This window comes from Sorex fumeus, unplaced genomic scaffold (genome assembly GCF_029834395.1).
Source record: "Sorex fumeus unplaced genomic scaffold, SorFum_2.1 ptg000019l, whole genome shotgun sequence".
NCBI classification, from domain to species: Eukaryota; Metazoa; Chordata; class Mammalia; order Eulipotyphla; family Soricidae; genus Sorex; species Sorex fumeus.
Genome location: NW_026606076.1, coordinates 21,297,195 through 21,315,528, shown reverse-complemented (window position 1 = coordinate 21,315,528; position 18,334 = coordinate 21,297,195). Strand labels below are relative to the sequence as shown.

The 18,334-nt window shown below is 48.5% G+C and overlaps 1 pseudogene; it reads left to right on the top strand.

The window, feature by feature from the left end:
* The first annotated feature begins 2,215 nt into the window (after positions 1–2,215).
* Positions 2,216–18,334, top strand: part of LOC130022012 (uncharacterized) — a 32,843-nt pseudogene continuing 16,724 nt past the window's right edge.

The following is an 18,334-nucleotide window of genomic DNA, read 5'->3' as shown; positions in this document are numbered from 1 at the left end:
GGCGTAAGGATAAGTCCCCTGATTCTGCAGTTGTCACCATAGAACCAATGATATCTAGACACACAATGCTACCCTGAATCTTGTCAAATGATCCTTGAGCTTAGAGACAAGAGTAAACACTGAGCACTGTAGGCTGTGGTGAAAAATATAACAAGAAAAAAGGCAAATTCTACCGAAGGGGGCGGAAATGATGTACAAAGACAAATTCGAGAATGAAACATTAAAAGAGTCAAATTTCTGGTCCTTAAAAATCCCCTATTCTTGGGGCTGGAGAGACAGCACAGCAGGTAGGGCGTTTACCTTGCACGCGGCCAACCCGGGTTAGATTCCCAGTATCCCATATGGTCCCCTGAGCATTGTCAGGAGTAACTCCTGAGTGCAAAGCCAGGAGTAATCCCTGTGCATCGCCAGGTGTGATCCAAAAAAGAAAAAATAATCCCCTATTTTTGATCTATCTCTGCTACAGAAACTCACAGTTTCTCCTGAATCCCTATTGTTCTTTCACCATTGTTTGTGCATATATATGTGTATATTTAAGTGTGACTTAGTGTGATTTTTTTTCAGGGCCACAACCTGCAGATTCAGGGCTTACTCCTAGCTCTACACGCAGCAATCACTCTGGTACAGACCATATGGGATGCGGGGGATAGAACCTGGGTCGATTACTTGGATGCTTAAGTCCTTACTCACTGTACTATGGTTCCGGCCCGAAGTAAATGTGCTCCTAGCACACCCAGTGGGATTCCTGAGCAAATGTCCCTACTCCTGGAAAACCAAAACTTTCTTGCTTAAAAAAAAACAAATCCCTTTATGCTGGTTGGATTCTAGTTCTAAACAATTTAGGTTTAACATTGGTTCATCATTTCTCCTCTGCTACAAGAAACTGAGGCTTACTGAGTAACACCCATCCCAATTACTCCCATTTCCTTAGTATTCATCTTTAACTTCCCTGTGCTCTGCTTCCCCTATGCATTAATCACCCATTTCCCATAACCACAACCTGTGAATTGTAAAGTCAGATTCTTCAGAGATCTCTGGATTTTGTATTTGTAAGTGAAATGTTAACTTTCTCTTTCCTTTATATCCTCTACAGTTTACTTTAGACAAGTATCCTTTTTTGCTCCTGGACAAGGACCAGTGCAGTCCTAGGTTGGAAAGATTGTGCTGGGAGGATTGAGATGGCCATGCCCGCAGCCCTCGGCTTTGTATAGACAAAGGAAGACAATATTATGCTTTTGTAACTTCAGAGTTAATTGAATGCAGATACTATATACTCCTGGGCATTGTCATGTTTATGAGACTTAAGCCTCATCCGCCTAATAAGGCCACAGGGCCAGAGAGGGCCTAATAAGTTATTTCCCTGTTTTTGGAATCCAACTAATATGGCCATAAAGCCAGGAAAGACCTAATTAGCTGCCCGTTGGGATGGCCTGGTGACCTGTACAGAAGAGAGTGGCTGGTGCTGATGGCTTGTTGCAAAATGATTGGCTGCTTGTGTGCAGCTTCTAATGTAATAGTTCAAATGTATTGGATAACTTGTGCACGGGCTTTCTGAAATGCGCGGGAAGATGCCCTATAAAAAGCCCCCTTTGAAGAGGCCCGGGGTTCTCAGTCACTGACTGTTTGCGGTCACATTGTGAGCCCGAGCATGCTTGAATAAACCTCTTGCTTTTGCATCGACTAGGTCTCTCAGAGTTTTCCTTGACAGGTATGGTTGTCCTGCGCTCGAACACTAACATCTGGGGGCTCACCCGGGATTGGGAGCAAAAGAACCCTTGCCCACCTGATCAAGACCTCCCTGACAAGACGTTCTGGGGTGAGTAAAGCGCCCGTACTCAGCGATCGCTAAATCGGTGTGTGTGTGTCGACCTGTCAGGGGATTCTCGCAGTGGCTGTCAGATCGGTTCCGAGAGGGCCCTCTCGCTGTGGCGAACAGACGTGTTCTGAGACCAGAGGCCACGACCCTGGGGGATGCCCCAGTGGTGATAGAACCCTGGGGACACCCGAAGGCTTCGTTTGGGCGGAAGGAGACACGGAGGCCTCCTTCCAGACAGAGAGCGTGACAGTGATGTTTTTACCAGTACCCCTTCCAACAGCTGGAAGACTTCTTCCCTTGGAATGTCTGTGGATGACCCTCCTGGGTCGCTGTGTGACTTCCTGTCTCCTTCTCTCTCTTTGTCTTTATCTCTTCCTCTCTGAAGTCTCCCCACTGGCCATGGGGCAGACCCTCTCAACTCCTCTTTCCCTTACTCTGGACCACTGGTCGGAGGTCCGCAAGCGAGGATCTAACCTCTCTTATTTCATTCAGAAAGGAAAGTGGCGGACCTTCTGTTCGGCCGAATGGCCGACCTTCGGAGTCGAGTGGCCGGCGGATGGAGCGTTCGACCTGGACTTGGTCCGGGCAGTACAGGACGTTATTTTCAGACCTGACCCACTTGGTCACCCTGACCAACAATCCTATATTCTTCTTTGGAGGGACCTTTGTGAGAACCCCCTTCCCTGGGTAAAGCCGTTTCTTTCCAAACAGACACCGAAAGAAGAATCCAAGGTCCTCATGGTCCAGGGAGAAACGCCTTCGCCGCCCACTAACCCCAGACCGCAGATCCCGTCAGCCCCGATTCTCCCCGAGTCGCAGGGGGACCTTATTCTTTTGGATTCCACCCCGCCTGCTCCTCCCCCTTATCCAGCTGTGCCACACATATTCCCAGATCTCCCCCTTGCAGCAGTGGGAGACCCGGCTCCGGCTCCTCCCCCGCAGGCAGGAGGAGCGGGGCAGAATGCGTTGGGGAGGGAGCTGGAGCCCCCTACGACGTCCGCTAAGGACAGGGGAGGACAAGCCCAAACTCTTCCAGCCTGGTCGGGAATACTTGAGCCCCCGGGCCAAGGCACCCGTGCACGGCGACGACAAGCTCCACAGGAGGACCCTGAACTGGTCGAGTCTCATCTCTAAGAAACAGTTGCTCTCCCTCTGCGTCCATACGGTCCCATGATAGACGATGGACATGAGGGGGGTGGTTGCAAACTTTACAATGTTGGCCCTTTTCTACCTCGGATCTTTATAACTGGCGGAATAACAATCCCACTTTTTACGAGGAACCCCCCAGGTTGGCTGGGCTGGTTGAGTCTATCTGCCACTCCCACCAGCCTACCTGGGACGACTGTCAGCAACTTCTGGACACTCTCTTCACCACCAAGGAATGGGACCGGATTCTTCTGGAAGCCGGCAAGAATGTTCCAGGAGATGATGGGAGACCGACCGCACTCCCTAACGTCATTGAGGATCAGTTCCTGCTGCGTCGCCCCAATTGGGACTCAACACCTTACAAGGTAGGGAGCATCTGTCCAATTATGGCCAGATTCTGTTGGCGGGTCTCCGGGGAGCCTCCAGGCGCCCCACTAATTTGGCTAAGGTAAGGGAAGTGAGTCAGAGTCCTGATGAATCCCCCAGTAGGTTCCTTGGAAAGGCTCATGGAAGCCTTCCGGAGATACACACCCTTCGACTCCGAATGTGAAGAGCATAAGGGGTCGGTGGTCATAGCTTTTATTCGACAGTTCGCTGCAGACATTTGGAGAAAACTACCAAGACTAGACGGGATCCAGGATCTGACCTTGTGGGACCTAGTTAAGGAAGCAGATAAGGTGTATCACAAGAGGGAGACCCCAGAAGAGAGAGAAGAAAGGAGAAAGAGAGGGAAGAAAGGGAACGCGAGAGAGAGTTGAGAAAGGAGAAAAGGGAAAGACAGAGGGACCAGGAGGTGACAAAGATACAAGCCGCTATGTTGCAGCCAAGCAGGGGAGAAATTAGAGGGCCTCCCAAGGGGTCCTGTTGACCCTTGGGGCAGGAATTCAAGACCCCACGCCCGCGACTGCAGTCAGACCAATGCGCTTAAAGAGTTTGGGCATTCGGCCCGCGAGTGCCCCCAGAAAAGGAAAGGAGAAAAGCCTGTAAACTTGCTGGCCCTTGATGACTAGGGTCGTCGGAGCTCGGACCCCCTCTGTGAGCTCAGGGGAAAGTTTGAAGTGGAGGGGACCCCCATTGACTTTGAAGTAGACACGGGGGCAATGCACTCGGTGCTGCAAAAACCTCTAGGAAAACTGTCAACAAAGAAATCTCTAGTTCATGGGGCAAACGACAGCAGCTACCGACCCTGGACCACCAAACGGATCATGAATTTGGGAAAAAGAGAGATCCAGCATTCATTCTTGGTCATACCAAATTGCCCTGCTCCCTTACTGGGAAGAGACTTGCTAACCAAATTAAGGGCCAATATCGCCTTTGACCCAACGGGCTCCAAGGTAACATTCCGGAATCCATTAGTTGGATCAGTGGAATTGGACGATACCCCAGTGACTACCATACTAACCCTGAGGGCAGATGAAGAATACTGACTGTATCAGGCCGCGACCTAGCACGGGCCCCTGTTGAAGGAAGCGGATTCCTGGTTAAGACAGTTTCCTGAGGCCTGGGCAGAAACGGCGGGGATTGACCTAGCTACCCAGCAACCTCCAGTGGTGGTGACCCTCAGAGCCACTGCCACCCCAGTGTGGATTCGTCAATACCGGATGAGCAAAGAAGCTAGGGAAGGGATCAAACCTCACATTCATAAATTATACCAGCAGGGGGTGCTAGTGCCCTGTCAATCAGCCTGGAACACACCTCTGCTCCCGGTCAAGAAGCCGGGGACAGGGGATTACCGCCCTGTACAGGATCTCCGGGAGGTAAATAGCAGAGTAGAAGATATCCACCCCCAATGTGCCGAATCCTCATAATCTCCTCAGTTCTTTGGGGCCGAACAAAACTTGGTATACTGTCTTGGACTTAAAAGATGCCTTTTTAAGTCTGCCTTTGCATCCTTCCAGCCAGCCTCTCGAATGGACTGACCCCGAAATGGGGATTTCAGGTCAACTCACCTGGACGCGACTACCACAGGGGTTCAAGAACTCCCCCACCATTTTTGATGAGGCACTCCATAAGGACCTGAACGCCTTACGCTGGGGAAACCCAGACATAACCCTGTTACAGTACATAGATGATCTGTTGCTGGCGGCCGAATCTGAGGACTGTGAGTGCGGGACACAGACTGCTCGCCGAGCTGACTAGACTCGGATACCGAGCCTCTTTTCGAAAAGCTCAGCTATGCAAGAGAGAGGTAACGTTGCTGGACTATAAGATTCGGGGTGGGCATCGCTGGCTCACAGAGGCCCGGAAAAAGATGGGAACCCAGATCCCTGCCCCCAGTTCCCGCCGTCAGCTAAGGGAATTTCTAGAGACGGCAGGATTTTGCTGACTGTGGATCCCCGGGTTTTCCTCCCTAGCCACGCCTCTGTGCCATCTTACCAAAAATGATATTCCCTTTGAGTGGGGGCAACAGAGGGCATTTGATGATATCAAGAAGGCTTTGATCAGCGCACCAGCATTGGCCCTTCCTGACGTAGAAAAGCCCTTTACCCTCTATTTGGATGAGAAAGGAGGGATAGCCAAGGGTGTATTGACTCAAACTTTGGGACCATGGAAAAGGCCGGTGGCCTATTTGTCAAAAAGGTTGGATCCTGTCACTAGTGGATGGCCCCGGTGCCTGAAGGCAATAGCAGCTGTGACCCTCTTGGTAAAACACGCAGACAAGCTGACACTAGGACAGAAAGTGATGCTGATAGCTCCACACACACTGGAGAGTGTGGTTCGCCAGCCACCCGACAGGCGGCTCACAAACGCCCGCATTACATACTATCAAAGCATCCTGTTGGTCTTTACCGAGTAACTTTCGGTTCCCCTTCCATCCTGAACTCCGCCACCCTATTACCCGATAAACAGCAGGAACCAGTCTTACAACTTGCCAAGACATCCTAGCCGAAGAGACGGGAGTCAGGCGAGATCTAAATGACTAGCCCCTGCAGAACCCGGATGTTACCTGGTACACAGATGGGAGCAGCTTTCTCCAGGATGGAAGGAGGAGGGCGGGGGCAGCCGTGGTGAGTAATGAAGCTACCATTTGGACCAAAAAGTTAACTGAAAGAACCTCGGCTCAGAAGGCCGAGCTCATTGCCCTGGCCAAAGCATTGAAACTGGCAGAAGGTAAGAGAACTCCAATTTATACTGACAGTCGGTATGCCTTTGCCTCTGCCCACATATATGGGGCCATTTACCAGCAGCGGGGCCTTTTGACATCAGCTGGGAAAGAGATCAAGAACAAGCCTGAGATTTTACGACTCCTGGCAGCAGTCCTCCTCTCTGCTGAAATAGCCATCGTCCACTTCCCGGGTCATCAGCGGGGATCAGACCCAGTGGTCACTGGGAACCACAAGGCAGACGAACAAGCCCGCTGGGCAGTTGCCTTCTCCCCGGCTGCATCAATCCAGGTGGCCGAGGAAGGGCTAGAATTGAGGGATGATGGACAAGAGGCAGAGTCTCCACATCAAAGCGGTGACGGGCATGAGGGGGACGACCACCAGCAGGCCTTGACTTACTTACAGACTCTTCACAAACTCACTCACTTGGGACCCCAGAAAATAGCTGAATTACTGAAAACCCAGACCTTTGGCCTGACCGTTGAGGAGGAACAACAATTGGCCAAGGCAATAGTAGCGGACTGTGAGGCTTGTCAAAAGGTTAATGCCTACCCAGCAGGTATGGTAGTTAGTGCAGGGACAAGACTCGGGGGGACCGACCGGGGCAGTATTGGGAGATCGACTTCACAGAAATAGTTCTGGCTAGATATGGATTCAAGTATCTACTTGTGATGGTGGACACTTTCTCAAGATGGTCCGAGGCCTACCTGACAAAGGGAGAAACTGCAAAAGTAGTAGTGACGAAGATTATGGAAGAAATCTTCCCCAGGTTTGGTCTTCCCCATACTATAGGGTCTGACAATGGGCCGGCCTTTGTGGCCCGAGTAAGTCAGGGACTAGCTAAAGCACTGGGGATAAACTGGAAATTGCATTGTGCATATAGACTCCAGAGTTCAGGACAGGTAGAAAGGATGAACAGAACCATAAAAGAGACCTTAACTAAACTAGCTGTAGAAACTGGCTGGAAAGATTGGACCATGCTCCTACCTTATGCCCTGTTCTGAGCCCGAAACACCCCTTCCCCGACTTTGCTAAACCTGACCCCCTTTGAGATCCTACATGGAACTCCCCCTCCGGTGAGGGACTTGAATTTATTTGATGGCATGATCCCTTTGTCTAACCCTCTAATTGCCAGGCTGAAAACAATTGAAACAGTCCAACACTCGGTCTGGAAGCAGTTGGCCACCGCGTATCAGCCTGGTGACCTGCAGGTGCCACACTGGTACCAGGTTGGGGACACGGTTTACATCCACCGACACCAAGTCCGGACTCTGGAACCTCGGTGGAAGGGACCCTAACTGGTGATCCTGACCACCCCGACTGCCGTGAAAGTCGATGACATCGCCGCATGGATCGATGCCTCTCACCTCAAACCTACCCCTCTGACCGAATCTGCCTGGAAGCTGGAGAAGACTGAGAATCCCCTCAAACTGTGTATCCGCCGTGTGGGTAGGACTGTGGACTCCCCCCCCATAACCTGTAATCCCCACGCTCCCCAATACTTGACTTGGGAGATGGTATCCCCTACCGGACAAGTGGCCTGGTCCGTCAAGGGAACTTACACTCCGAGGACATGGTGGCCCACTTTGCGCCCAGATATGTGTCAGATTGTCTTGGGACTAGACACCTGGGATGTGGGGGAGGAGGAAGTAATACCAGACAGAGCTGACTCCCGAGCAAATGCTGGCCATGCAGGAGTAGGGGGAACCATCGGGTGTTTGACTAGGGCGAGAAGGTGTCGCCTCGGGCTGCAACAATTCTATATCTGTCCAAAAGATGGCAGAGACCGTTAAGGGAAAAGGACTTGTGGAGGGCTGGAGGCTCTGTATTGTAAGGCCTGCAGTTGCGAGACCACAGGGCAAGCTTACTGGAAGCCTGCCTCCTCATGGGACTGGATCAAGGTCGCTTGGGCCTGGAGCGGTGTAAGGAACTTGAGGGGCTGTAATCAGGGCGGCCCCTATAATACCCTCAGCATCACCTTCACTACCCAGAGCAAAAGGCAGGAAAACCTTCTCCAGTGGCTTAAAGGGAGAACTTGGGGACTAAGGATCTATGTCCATGACTTTTCCCATCCTGACCCTGGATTCTGGTTTACCATTAGGTTGAAACAGGAGGCTGTGGACCACGGGGCGATTGGTCCAAATAGAGTTCTCCCAGATCAAGGTCCGGTCACAAGTAGACCCCTCTAGCCCCCACAACGATCCCCCACTACTCCCATGAGTACTTCCCCAACTAGCAGTTCAACCACTACGCCACGGGTAACCGGGACCCCACCGACCCCATCTACACCTCCATCTCACACTGGGCAGCGGCTGTATAACCTGATCCAGGGGAGTTATAAGGCTTTAAACACCTCCAACCCAAACCTAACTGTCTCCTTGTGGTTATGCTTGAGTGCAGCGCCACCATACTACGAGGGGCTGGCAGTAAATGGATCACCCCAAGAAACGAATGATCCCACCCGCTGTGATTGGAGTACCACCCACAAGCTTACACTTGTCCAGGTCTCAGGAGAGGGAACTTGTCTAGGAAAGCTGGCAAAGGGTGATTCCAGGTGTGCTCAGGTTATAACCCCCACATCTTCGGCTCAGTACATCTTACCAGCAAACAGTACCCACTGCACCTGCAACACTGGTCTGACCCCGTGCGTCTCCACCCAGATATTTAATAGCAGCCGGGACTTCTGCTTAATGGTACGAATATTTCCCAGACTGACTTACTACCCTGGGGAGGAATTCAAAGAAGTACAGCTGGGAAAGACTCGGTTCCAGAGGGAGCCTGTTAGCCTTACCCTGGCAGTTTTGTTGGGATTGGGAGTAGCCACAGGGATAGGTACTGGAACTGCTTCGCTAATCCAGGCCCCTAGACAGCTGGAACACTGCACATAGCTATTAATCAGGATCTAAATGTGATCGAAGGCTCCATATCGGCCTTGAAAAAAGCCTAACATCCTGGTCATAAGTAGTCCTCCAAAATAGGTGAGGGCTTGTGGGAAGCTGGCCCTTTAACTGACCAAGGCCTAAGTGCCTGTATGGTCATCCTGACCTACGACCCCACAGCAGGCACAGCCTGTGCTATGTATGGTCATCTTGACCTACTTGACCCCGCAAGAGGCAAAACCAGTGCTATGTATGGTTATCTTGATGTATGGTTATCCTGAGAGAACATCTGTCATGGCTGTTAGTAATAACAAGAAGTAACTATCTCGTGTCTGGTACGTGATGCATGTAAATTTTACGGACATGGCTCTTTGTGTATCTACCTCATGTCTGGTAAATCATATGGACATGGCCCTTTGTGTAATCACCTCGTGTCTGGTACCAGATACACATAAACCTTGTAATGCATGATAGGTGAAAACAAACCTTCCTAACCATATATGGGCACGACCTTTAGTGTAGCTGCCTCACTAATGGATATATACCCTGATTGCCCCCAATAAAGTCTGTCCCTTTTTCTCTCTGTTTCTGAGCTGCATTCTGTCTCTTGTGTCTTGTGTTCATTCGGTCGGTCCTTCCCTGCACCTACGGATCCTAGGGCCACCTCCGCGGGCCAGAGAGTGGTTTTGCGGGCCCCCCGCAAGGGCTGGCCTTGTTATTCCTGAAGGAAGGTGGTTTATGTGAGGCCCTAAGGGAGGAGTGTTGTGTCTATGCTGACCACACTGGGGTGGCCAGAGACTCTATGGCCAAGTGAAGAGAAAGAATACAGGCCCGGGAGAAACATCTGCTGGATCAGCAGGGTTGGTTCGAAGGATGATTCCACAAGTCCCCATGGCTGACCACTTTACTTTAGGCCATAGCAGGACCTCTCGTTCTGCTCCTCCTAATAGTGACAATCGGCCCTTGCCTTCTTAGTCGCCTGCTTGCATTTATACAAAACCGACTGGGAGAGGTCAAGCTATTAGTGATGAAACAGCAATACCAGGCATTATAGAATGAAGGTCTCTAGGATTAGAAGACCTACTAGAAGAAAAGGGGGGAATGAAAGATAGCCCCATGACAATTGGGCCCTAGCAAAGCAAGTCCCAGCCCATATCCTGCCCTGCAGCTGCGTCCTGTTGACAGCACCAAGTACCTCCACCTTCTTGTTGCCCCTGGAATTCGCCAAAAAAGACCATAAGGCCGGAAAAGACATAATGAGGTATTTCCTTGCCCTCGGAATCCACCTAATAAGGTCACAGGGCCAGAGAGGGCCTAATAAGGTATTTCCCTGTTTTTGGAATCCACCTAATATGGCCATAAGGTCAGAAAAGGCCTAATTAGCTGCCCGTTGGGATGGCCTGGTGACCTGTACAGAAGAGAGTGGCTGGTGCTAATGGCTTGTTCAAAATGATTGGCTGCCTGTGTGCAGCTTCTAATGTAATGTAGTTCAAATGTATTGGATGACTTGTGCATGGGCTTTCTGAAATGCACGGGAAGATGCCCTATAAAAAGCCCCCTTTGAAGAGGCCCGGGGCTCTCAGCCCCTGACTGTTTGCGGTCACGCTGTGAGCCTGAGCATGCTTGAATAAACCTCTTGCTTTTGTGTGGACTTGGTGTCTCAGAATTTTCCTTGACAGGTGTGGCTGTCCTGCGCTCGGACCCTAACACAGACACCAGGAGGCGTGGAGCGGGGTGCTCACGGGAGGCCGCTAGTGTCCTGCCACAAAACCGGCCTTCACAGACCCCTTATACGCGGGACAGCCTGTTCTCCCTTCACCTGCGTAAAAAATGAACGCCTGACCCAGCGTCTTGCAGGCAAACACGTAAATGCCCTGCTGTGACGTCACTTCCGCTTCTGCAAGCACCCTTAGAGGGTCAGTCACCAGCTGTACAGAGAACTAGGAAAATTCAGGTAAATTTGTAAGGCTGGTTTGCTGGAGTGAAAGCAGAGTGGATAGGGTGTTTGCCTTGTTCGCAGCTGACCCAGGTTCAATCATCTGGATTCTATATGGTCCCATTTTGGTGTATAATAGATAGTTAGGATTTTACTGCTTCCAAAGTGTAAGTTTCAAAATATTTACCCTCAATGTTTGTGTAAATCAAATGGAAAACTGAATACGATGAGTGCAGATATGCTACAGCGAGTGAAGTGCTTCCTTGCATGTGGCTGACCTGGACACAAATTATGGACAGCACAGCGGGATGTAACTACCAGAACATAACACAGAAGGGCCTGAAGAATGGAGGTTTGGCTGTCTATCCCATGTCAAAAGGGCTCACCACAGCATACTGGTTGATCTCTGCCATGATCCTCTGCAAAGCAGGGCCTCTGAGCCAAGTCAGAGTCACAGCAAAGAATGAAACCATGGTGGGTCTTGACAGTACCCAGCAAAATGCAATGTTTGTACCTATTTACTTCTTATTTAATTCCTTCCACCTTGCCTTATCACTAAGAACCATTATTTACCAGTTAACATACTGGGAAGTCCACATGCCAGGACATTATCATAACCATGCTTTAGATGATAATCAGCAAGTAGCTTTCACTTTGGTACTAGTATCACAGGAAGCTTTCACACATAACAGGATTATTTCCTTCCCTATTGTACTTTTGTATCAATCCCCCACCCACTTGTTGACACTAAAATTGTTTTACCTCTGGGCCCTGTTCCGACGCCGGCCATTGTTATTATGGAAGTCATTGATCCAGCATAACTTTTATATTTACTAAAGCTTGAGGGAACATGAAGGCCTTCCTATATTCCTTACCTACAGGATTTTCTCCAGGATTCTCCTTAAAGTCGCAGGTGCGAATAATGTGCTTTCCACGTTCTTACATAAATATATATATTCTTACATATATATAAATATATATATTTATATAGAGATTCTCTCCAGTGTGAATCCTTCTATGCATAAGGCCCCAGGATCCAGGATAGCCCTTCCCATACTCCTGACAGATATAAGGTTTCACTGCAAAAATACTTTTCACATGCGCAGTAAGGGCTGAAGTCAAACTGAAGACCTTTCCACATCCCTTACACTTATGAGGTTTCTCTGCACTGCGAATTTTCCTGCTCAGAAAGCTATGCCAATTGCATCAAAATCTTCCTGCAATCCTTTCATATATAAGGCCTCAATCCAGGATAAACTTTTCTCACACAGCAAAGCTTGAGGATTGAGTAAAAATCTTCCCACACCCCTACATATGTTTTCTTCGAGTATGAATTTCCCTATGTTTAATAAGGAGTTAGGGGAAAGTGAAGGCTTTGCCAAAGTCTTTACAAACATAAGGTTTGTCTCCAGTATGAAAAATTCAGTGTCACGAAAGTATTGTGAAATAAGCAAAGGCCTTGCCACACTCCTTACATATATATATATATATACATATATATATATATATATATATGTATATATATGGAGCGATAGCACAGCGGGTAGGGCGTTTGCCTTACAAGCGGCCAACATGGCCGACCCGAGTTCAATTCCTCCGCCCCTCTCGGAGAGCCCGGCAAGCTACTGAGAGTATTCGATATGCCAAACACAGTAACAATAAAAGTCTCCAATGGAGATGTTACTGGGCCCGCTCGAGCAAATCGACGATCAACGGGAGGGCCTTTTTTTTTTTTTTATAGTTTTGGAGGCACCATCGGCGATATGGACGAGAAACTTCTAACTGCGCTCAGGCCCCCGTCCTGTTCGAGCTTGGAGATCGATCTTGGGTGGGCCAGATGCAAAGCAAACGCCCTAACCGCTGTGCTATCTCTCAGGTCCTCTAAGTGAACCTGCAGCTTCTACAGCAGTGAGGTTGGGGCCAAAGCGTCCAAGACAGGGCCCAGCGCAGTCCCGAGCTGGGAGGGTAGGGACTGCCCAGCGCCCGCCCCACCCACTCGGCCCCGCACCCACCTGCCACCATCCCACGGCGGAGCTGCAGGGGATCCCCAGAATCACATACTCACACCCGCGACCCCTGCGCCCCAGCACAGCCCCCACTGCACTCACCAAAGCTCCGAGTCCCCCACAAAACCACGCAGGGCGGCAGGAACCAGGAACCGTGTGGATATCAGTTGAAAAAGCTTAAAAGTGTCCTTAGAGCTGGCTTGGCTCCACCCCTCAGTGCAGAAACTGGGAAGTGCGGTGCAGGGTGCTCACGGGAGGCCGCTAGTGTCCTGCCACGAAACCGGCCTTCACAGACCCCTTCCACGACGGACAGACAGCCTCTTCTCCCTTCACCTGCTTAACAAATGGAGGCCTGATCCAGCATCTTGCACGCAAACATGTAAATGCCCTGCTGTGACGTCAATTCCGCTTCTGCAAGCAGCCTTAAAGGGCCAGACACCAGCTGCGCAGAGAACAACTAGGAAAATGCAGGTAAATGTGGAAGGCTAGTTGGCTGGAGCGAGAGCACAGTGGATAGGGTGTTTGCCTTGTTCGCAGCTGACTCAGGTTCAATTATCTGGATTCTATATGGTCCCATTTTGGTGTATAAGAGATTGTTAGGATTTTACTGCTTCCAAAGTGTAAGTCTCAAAACATTTACCCTCAATGTTTGTGTAAATCAAATGGAAAACTGAATACAATGAGTGCAGATATGCTACAGCGAATGAAGTGCTTCCTTGCATGTGGCTCTACCTGGACACAAATTATGGACAGCACTGTGGGATGTGACTCCCAGAACATAACACAGAAGGGCCTGAAGAATAGAGGTTTGGCTGTGTATACAACGTCAAAAAAGGCTAACCTCAGCATCCTGATTGATCTCTGCCATGATCTATGCAAAGCAGGGCCTCTGAGCCAAGTCAGAGTCACAGCCAAGAATGAAACCATGGTGAGTCGTGACAGTAACCAGCAAAATGCAATGTTTGTACCTGTTTACTTCTTATTTAATTCCTTCCACCTTGCCTTATCACTAAGATCCATTATTTACCAGTTAACATACTGGGAAGTCCACATGCCAGGACATTGTCATAACCATGGTGCAGGGGATAATCAGCAAGTACCTTTCACTTACGGTACTAGTATCACAGGAAGCTTTCACATATAACAGGATTATTTCTTTCCTTACTGTACTTTTCTATCTATCCCCCACCTACTTGTTGAAACTAAAATTGTTTTACCTAAGGGCCCTGTTCTGACGCCGGCCATTGTTATCAAGGAAGTGATTGATCCAACATAACTTTTATATTTACTAAAACTTGAGGGAACATGCAAGCTTTCCTATATTCCTTACGTACAGGATTTTCTCCAGGATTGTCTTTAAAGTTACAGGTGAGAATAATTCCCTTTCCACGTTCTTACATAAATATATATATATTCTTACATATATATGTATATTTATATATAGCTTCTCTCCAGTGTGAATTCTCCTATGCATAAGGCCCGAGGATCCAGGAAAGTCCTCCCCACAGTCCTGACAGATGTAGTTTTTCACTGCAAAATGACATTTCACATGCGCAGTAAGGGCTGGAGACAAACTGAACACCTTTCCACATTCCTTACACTTATGAGATTTCTCTCCACTGTGAATTTTCCTGTTCAGAAAGCTATGGCAATTGCATCAAAATCTTCCTGCAGTCATTTCATTTATGAGGCCTCAATCCAGGATAAATTTTTCTCACACAGCAAAGCTTGAGGGTTGAGTAAAAATCTTCCCACACCCCTACATACGTCTTCGTCGAGAATGAATTTTCCTATGTTTAATAAGGAGTTAGGGGAAAGTGAAGGCTTTGCAAAAGTCATAACAAACATAAGGTTTGTCTCCTATATGAAAATTTCAGTGTCACAAAAGTATTGTGAAATAAGCAAAGGCCTTGCCACACTCCTTACATATATACATGGATTCACTGCAATGTGCATTTTCTTATGGACAAAAAAGTTTGAATAGTAAGTGAAGACCCTCCCACAGTAGTGACACGAATAGTGTTTCATTCACCTGTATGAACATTCCTATGCTCAGAAAGACCTGAGATGAAAGGCCTTTCCACCAACCTCACATATATAAGGATTTTCTGCAAAACAAAATTTGTGAAAACTAAGACTTCATGAAGAAGCAAAGGCCTTCCTATATTGCTCCCAAATATAAGTTATCTCTCCAGTGTTCCAGTGTGAGTTTTTCTGTGTATTAAGGCTTGTGGAATAAGCAAAGACTTTCACTCTATATATGCATATGGTATCTTTCCAGTGTGACTTTTTCTGTGCATACTAAGATGTATGAGTCAGAGAAAGGCCACAGCACATTCCTTACATGCATACGGACTCTCCAGTATGAAATATCCTATGTATAAGGTATGAGGACCCATGAAAGGCCTTCCCACAGTGCTTAAACAGTTTCTTTCCTGTGTGGATATTCACATAGTCCCACCGGGATCATGCTGGACTCAAAAGTTTGTCCACAGTGCTTACATTTCTGGGAATTCTGTCCAATATGGGCTTCTATGGGAAAGTGATGGTGCTGAGGACATGGGAAGAGTGATCTTCTGATCACCCTCAGAACACATCCCACATGTCTCAGCATCCCTGTGGGGATGAGGGCCAAATTGCTCACTTGAGCCTTTATCACAGAGTGCAGGAAGATACATTCCACCAGGGCTGGCTACTGCCATGTAGTAGAACAGAGGATTGCACTCATTAGTCTATGCCATGAGAGTTTTCATGTCAAAAGAAATTAAGCTCTGTAGGTAGGTAGCTGGTAGGGTATGGGACAATGAGTTTCTTGGGGAAATAATAAATCCAGATGGGGATGAAAGCAGTGACTCCGAAGCCAACCCTGAGGATTCAGAGAGGAACTGGCTTAGCAGAAACCCAGAGAGTTGGAGACATGGAAGAGGAACAAAGGCTGGTAAGAACATCAGCGAGCAAGGTCTGGCCAACACTCTACCCCTTGACAACACGCGAGCAGTGGACTCTCAGCTTCAAAGAAAACCCCAGGAGGCAGTTTCAGAAACATGATTTCAAACTGAGAGTATCACGCTAGTACAGTGCGCTGCATGCAGTCAATCTAGGTACAATGTCCAGAATTCCAAAGGGTCCCCTGAGCACGATCTGACTAATAGATGGATGGAATTTTCCTTTATCCAATCATAAATGTTTCCTTTTTTACCTCTATTATTAGTAAAGTAACATGGGTGGGATCCAGGAATGTGACCATCCTTGTGAGAAATCACAGGTAAACGGAATGGTCTCCTGGGATGTGGAGAGCTTGGGACCTGACCCATATTCCCACTTATAAAAGATTTCATCAAGGCGCCCCTTCTATCCTTTCATACAACATTCTGTGCACAGTTACATGTATCTAAACTCTCCAACTGAGACCAGAGCAACTGTAGATCTGGGTAGGGTGTTGTTTGCACATGGCCAACCTAGGTTCAATCCCCAGAATCCTGTAGTTTCCAGGAACACCATCAGAAATAATACCTGAGTGCAGAGCCAAGAGAAACCACTGAGGATCACCAGGTATTGTAGTATAATAGTGGTCTGCCCTTGCTCCCTGGCAGGTGAGATCTTATGTTTCTTGATTGCCCATAACCTTTCAATTACCTTTGTCAACTGATCAGACTTTGACTTGTAAATATTGTCTTTCTCTTCTCCTTAATGTCTTTTGCATGGTTAGCTATTTCAGAGCAATTGCTTTTTGTATGGATACAGGAAGACAGTTACAAAGAAAAGCCTGAGCTTGACAGTTGATGGTCTCCAGATAATATTACCTCCTGGACATCTGCTCTCTTGACTGAAGCCTCAGCTGCCCTTACTTCCTCAATCTCATAAAGAAGGGTCCGATGAGGGACTAGATGGACCCAGGGCAAGTGGTGAGCTAGCTACGCTGGGATCAAAATGGGCCTGGTCAAAGTACCATAATGCTTATATATAAGAGCCTGGTCATGGACAAATTTTGTCACGAATCAAAAAGTAATAACTACACTTGGACGCTGCTGGGATTGGGAGTGATTGATCCGGGCTGAGTCTGAATCTGTGGTGATAAGTCCCCAGGAGATTCACCAACAAGTTTAAAAGTGTCTATTACTATGTTCATACAGAATGGTAATCATTAGGACTAAATATGTCAATTAAGAAGCTGGTCAAAGGAGAGTAGTAACACACCTTTAAGGCTGCTTTTTCGTCATGGGCTGCAGGTAATTGGGAAGTCTAGAAAATCATTTTTCATTGCGCTTCCCGTGGGGAGGCTGGATTGTGATCATGGTGAGAGAAGAAAAAGAGCAGATTCAGGGAGACAGGGGGAATGAAGGAGACTGAGAAAAGAGATGGTCCTCCTCCACCCTGATCCCCTATCTTCCAGTATATAGGCGTTACACCCACCAACTGCCCCCGGTGCTGTGTAATCCCATCAATGGCCAAGACCCAGAGACTATAAAGCCCGGCTCCTGAAAGAAAACACGCAGTCTCCTGCCTCCGTGTCTGGCTTTCTCACTGGTGCCTTTTGGAGGAGGGTGTGTTGAGTTTCCCTCCCAACCCCGAGCAGAGCCCCGGCAGCTCAAGACCTCTGGTTTGAGCCACAGCCATGTTTAAGACCACTCTCCAGAATTTCGGACGAGCCTCATGCATGAAGGAACCGGCAGAGGAACCCAGGTGTGCTGGACCTGGGGCTGAGATCTCCAAGCTGCTCCTACTGGGACTGGGCCTCCTCCACCCAGATCTCCCATCTTCCAGTATGTAGGCGTTACACCCACCAACTGTCCCCGGTGCCGTGTAATCCCATCAATGGCCAAGACCCAAAGACTATATATGCTTATCTATAAGAGCCTGGTTATCCCCCTTTTTGATTCATGACAGAATTTCATTTCATGTATGTGTGTGTGTGTTTGTGTGTATATATATACACACATTTATATATATATATATGTGTGTGTGTGTGTGTTTGTGTATGTGTGTATATCTAAACCTATATGCATAGTTAATTTGTTCACAAGTCAACCTCCACCTACCAGTTTTGTAGAATGCAGGTTTGGATTTGGGCGCTACAGGTGGCAGAACTTTGACCTTACCTGAGTGGTGCTTGGGGAATCCTGCGTTTTACAGGAGACTACCATGGCAGACTGCTTGCAAGGACAGGTCCTGTATTCCTGGCCTATCTCTGACTGCAGGAATTCAAATTCTATATAATTAATGTGAACTTTGTGAGAAAGATATTGCAAGTGGCAGGGATGAGGCCCTGCTGGCAGATAGAGGGCAGGGCAGGGTTGCTGGTACCTGGGGCCTCCTGGTGCAAACCTGAGCCAGAAGTACAGGGTACAATTTCAAAGGTTTGCAGCGTTCTGGAAGAGCTGAGAGTGAGTGGCATGGCACTTGCATGAAAGCAAAAGACTTAACTTCAGAACTTGAATTGCCAAGGA